Consider the following 6,000-nt stretch of genomic DNA (forward strand, 5'->3'; position numbering starts at 1 on the left):
TCTAAAGAATCGGATCAAGAAGAAGATATTATTTGTAGGCTTATGGAATATGAGTTGTGGGTGAGATAAGCGTTGTAAATATATTTCCCAAAATACCCCCAACTTGAGCTATACACAAGGCATACGCGTTTCCTTCATCTTATTCCCTAAATTCCCCAAAATGACCATGATTCTGGTGAAATTACTTATTTGCCCATGAAGGGATAAGGGTAGGATTTTCAACGTGGAAAGGTAAAATCACGCATTTATGCGTACCAATAAATATCATTATCGGGTTATTAGATGGGCCTTTATTTAATTTATGTTAATAAGAGGCCCATTAGATTTATACTAAGAAGTCTTGGAAACTAGAGGAACATAGCCCAATACTTTGGGATGGCATATACTCTAATACTCTTGTGATAATGACTAGTATTAGGCCCTGTTTTTTGTGAATTAATTGTCTGAACTGAATTGAACTCAATTTAATGGAGCTGAATTGAGATGAAATAATAATAAAAAAATTACAATAATAATAATAATAAATATAATAATAATATATTAATATAATATGATAATAATAATTTAATAAGATATATAAAAAATAAAATAGTAATATAATAAAAAATATAGTAGTAGTAGTAGTAATAATAATAATAATAATAATAATAATAATAATAATAATAATAATAATATATTAGTAATATAAATGATAAAATTAATAATAATATAGTATATTAATAACAAAAAAAAAAAATATGATAAGTACAATATAATAATAATAATATAAATAATAAAAAATATAAATAATAAATAATAATAATAATAATAATAATAATGATATAATAATGATATAATAATAGGTCTAATATAATAACTTATTAATATAATAGTATTAAATGTAATAACATAATAAATATGTTATTAATAATATTAATAATAATGAATATATTAATAAAATAATAATAAAAATAATTAATACTACTAATATTGTCATTAATCATAATAATAGAATAATAAATAAATATATTAAATATAATAATAATAATAATAATAATAATAATAAATATAATAGTAATATAATAAATATAAAAAGTATAATAATTTAATAATAATAAAAACAGTAAATAAATTAAAATAATAATAATGATAACAATAAGAATATAAAATAAGAATAATAATATTAATGTTCGACTGAACTGATCTGAACTGAACTGAACTGAACTTAATGAAGCTGAACTGAACTGAACTTAATGGAGCTTAACTGAACCGAACGTAAAAGAACTAAACTGAAATTAAGTCCAAAAGAACATGGCCTTAGTCACCCAAGTGAGAGTAATCTACATTAGAAAACCCAATTGATATTCGTCGTCGACATATTACTCCAAATCGTCGACAATTTTAATAAAAAACATTGATTAAATCTGCGAAATAATTTTAAAAAATATTTTAACAATTAAGATCGAATTAATAAAAACTTGATTGACAAAAAAAAAAAATCATTAATTAAACTCTTAGAAACAATGAATTACACAACGAATTACTAGCCGACATAAACTAATCGAATTAGTAACAATAAACAAGATCAGAAAATCGAATAAATTTAATATAAAAAAAGGAAAATGACTTCAAAGTGGAAGCACCACGTCTCCGTCTGGGTCTAGACGTAAAACCACCACGTTTGGCCCTATGCGTGGACGTGGAAGCACCATTTATTCATCCAGGTGAATACGTGAGTTATCCACGTCCAGACCTAGGCGAACATGTGAATTAAAAGACAGTTTTTTGATTGTGCTTACCTTGGTGATATAGACCTCGATGAAACCGTGTTTGAGAAAAGACTTGCATTGTTGCATGTAATCGGTATGACATGTAATAAGTTATGGGAGGTCGTCATTGCCATCCTACAGTAGTAAGGTAAATGTCTTTCCAAGAGAATTTATCATAAACCTAATTAATTAACATCATACGGAGAACATTGTTTAGTTTATTTACCTTTGAATAGGGGTGTTCACCGGTCGGGAATCGGGCCGGACAAGACCGAACCTGTAACACCTCCTTCTTGCCCGACCAAGGCAATGGAAGGATGTTACCATCTCGATATCCCGAGGCGGTGAATCAGAGTTGCAATTAAGAAACAATTAATATAAATAAAGTATTTAACGAATTACATAACCGCGAATGAATAATTAGGAGAAATAGTACAAGTCATGACTACTATACTCTTATAATGAAGTGACACTCGGCTCTAAGTCCAAAGCTCGTCCCGTCTCCCACGTGACATCAAATAAAACCTGTAAATGACTGCTCCCCATATGATCGAAAATATCATATGGATCGACACAGGCCACCCCGAAAATAGGTGACAATTTACACACAACCCAAACACGTCAGTTCCAATAAATAAACACGACACACGACACAACATGTAAAAATACAATATGCCAATGATGTGAACAAGACATTATTATACAATCACCACGCCGGTACCAGGACATGCCCAGACGTACCCACAATCACCGGTGTTAGGGACACGCCCACGACTCCACACCTCACAAACAGGTACTCGGGACACGCCCGTGGTATCGAGTCCGAAAGCCAACCGGATCCCTTGCCAGACGTCGTGCCTCAACCACACGAGTTCCTCCGTACTCAAGACATTAATGTGCATGTCTCTCTTGGAGTGGGAAGCTCCAAGAGGAGACTCAAGCGTAAGACGGTCTCCCAACCGTCTTACGTCTCCTCAACAACAACCACATCTTCCACATATACGACAACAACAATGATATAATATGAAACACAATATATCAAAATACGACTTATTATGAGATACACTTCCCAAACATGTCATACATTCAAGTTCTCAAATGTCCCGACTCTTAAAGTCATCATCAACTAACATCATGTTATGTATTTCCGACCACATATGAGACTCACCAAGATCCTTGATGCATGCCCTTTGTATGTGTTTATTCACTTGCTTGGCACGCATTTCTATAAGTTTATTTGATTCTTTCATTCTATTTCCTCCTGTATTTGCTACTTGGGTGTGTTTCATGTCTCTTGCAGGTTTTGAGACTCATTTATACATTTAGAAGCCAAATTCGTTCGACAATGGAACAAGAGAGAAGCTTAGACGAGCTTGGGACAGAAGGACTGAAGTTTTATACAGGCTGTCTATCGACAGGCCTCCTATGTCTATCGACCATCAGTTACATATGTCGTTAGACATTGTCCAAACGACGCATACTCCTTGAATGTTGAAGATTTTGGCGTTGTCTATTGACTAAGTCTCCTATATCGATCGACTTGCCCCTTTATGTCGATAGACAGAGTGCTATATGTCGTTAGACATGACCATTAGACACAGATTCACGTTATATTGAAGGCTTTGCTCAATGTCGATCGACCAAGTCTCTATGTCGATCGACCACTTGCTCTATATGTCAATAGACATTGTTCATTCGACACAAGAGGAACACTGTTGGAGAGTTTTGCTCTTGTCGATCGACCAAGCCCTATTGTCAATCGACTAAGTAGACGGATAGACGTGATTTTGCTCGGTTTATTTCTTTTTTTTGGACCTAGTATAAAAGCTCTTGTAATCTTTTAATTAGGTTACACTTTCTTTTATGCAAGGAGACAGTTAGAAACATTACTACGTAGAAACTTTCTCAAACTTCTAGATCTAGATTGAATTCTTATTTAGTTTTATTTATTTCTCTTGCGTTCATCATTAGTTTTAGTTTATGTTTATTTCTCTTCCGATCAATTTATTTATGAATCCTTTTTATTTATCATCTACTTTAATTGTTATCGATTTCAACATGAGTAGCTAAATCTCTTGCTAGGATTTAGGGGATCCATGGAAAGTTAAGGGTTGTTAATTAGGTGATTAGGTTAATCAATTTTATTAGTCTTTATTGTTAATTGCAACATTAAATATACGAATAGTTAATTAAAGGTCACAATTGGTTATTTGATTTGGTAAATCCTGAGCTAAGATCGAAAGTCTGGTAAGTATTAGACCTGTTGTAAACATTAGAGTGCCCTAGTAAGTTGCGAGAGCCCGCTGGAAGTATTTTAGGGCGAATAGTGATCCGAAAGGACCTTTTCACTGCCTTTTAGACCGGTAATTGTGACTGACCTATGACCCTACCTTAGACCCGCGAATTTCCACGGTGAACCGACGATCCTAGTCTTTTCTCCTTATATTTTCACAGTTTAATTTCTCTCTTTTAATCCTTTTTATTTTAATTGTTTTAGTTATTATTCAAACAAACAAAATCCCCCATTTGTTACATAACAAACTTGAATTAGCAAATAGATTATCATATGTCTCCATGTGGATACGATCCCGACTTCCCTAACTACGTTAGTTAGAGTATAGTTGGTTACTTTTGATAGGGTTGCGACATCCTCATCAATCCGCAAATACCAACACAATATGCAATACGACTCATACAATGTAAACAATGATAAATGACCCACTAACAATGCACACATTATCGAAACCGAGTAGGATAACCTACCTCTTAGCAAATATCCATAAGCTACTCGAATCCGACCCGATTCCGTCTCATGAGATCGTCACATCCTATATAAATCATGTAATGACTATCACAAAGCATCCTACACTATTATACAATACAAAGTCCTTATTATTACCCATTAATTACCCATACTAATTGCTAATTAATTACTCATAATGAAATCCCCAAAAATTAGGGTTTATACTAATTGGAAGAAGGGTAGATCTTAACTTACCAAATGATAGGAAAAGAGAAGGAAGGTAAACAATCCACCAAAACAAGCTTGAATTCCATAAGAATGTGTTTGTGAGGTTGTTAGAGAGAAGAGGGAAGATTTATAGTGAGAAGAAAGAAGAATGAAATGATTTGGATAAGGTTAGGATAAGATCCCTAAATTAAGCCTTATCGGGTATTGCACAGTTGTACTCGGCCGAGTGGAACCTACTCGGTCCCCATAAAGCTCTACTCAGTCTGCTGCTGGTTCACTAGGTCTAGTTTAGGTTCTACTAGGTCTAGTGTATGCTCACTAAGTCTATCTAACACTCCCCTAGGTCCACTGTAGGATCACACCTTACATCCGAGTGGCCTCCCGTCTCACCGAAGACCCTCTCACGCATCCCAAGGTGATATAAAATAATCACGCGTTTTACCAAATTGATGTAAAACTAGTACAATTTTTATTGTTGGTTCTAGGTGAATGAAATACGCAGTGGAATTAAAGTGTTTTTGGTATTTTTTGTATAAATAGATGCTCGAAAATTAAAAATAAATACGTAAATTCCGCTGCGTTTTTATTAATCTAAAACTAAGTACGATTTTTTAAAATAATGCTCAAAAATAAAATATTTATCGTTTTGGGTTGGTTTTGAAACTATTTGTCAAAATAGTGTCCACGTAGGCTCGGGTATGTGAAACACGGAGTAAACACGCCATTGGTAATGGCGTGTTTAGTTTAAATTCAAAATTGAGGAGAAATTTTTACTTGACGTAGACACGCCACTATGAATGGCGTGTCTTTAGCACGATAAAAATTCTGAAGTAAACCAAGTCACAGCAACAACTTTTCTAGTGCTGTGCTATTTTAATATCTCTTCTTCAATCCTTCCATTATCATCAACCTTTCATTCTCGCATCTCCATTACTTACACCTCATGGCCCACAACAACAACAACAACAACCCACCATAAGTCCCTCAATCACCATTGATTAATCTCTTAGCATCATCATAAACCACCATGAGCACACCATTAACAACTTAGCTCAACAATTAATTTCACCATACCCACTCACGTAAACCAAATCTCTCTCCTCTCTTATTTTTAATCTCCCTAAGTGCAGTGATTACATATTAATAATATAATTGAAGATAAAGACCCCGACTGAGACAGAGGAGGAAGAACAACACTGTCGTCGTTCGTCACCGATACTTCTGTTCGAGAAAACCGCCAGTGCCACAAAAAGGAGGTTAATTGGGATTGTAGCCACCGAT

Source organism: Silene latifolia, chromosome 6, assembly GCF_048544455.1.
Source record: "Silene latifolia isolate original U9 population chromosome 6, ASM4854445v1, whole genome shotgun sequence".
In the NCBI taxonomy this organism is placed as follows: Eukaryota; Viridiplantae; Streptophyta; class Magnoliopsida; order Caryophyllales; family Caryophyllaceae; genus Silene; species Silene latifolia.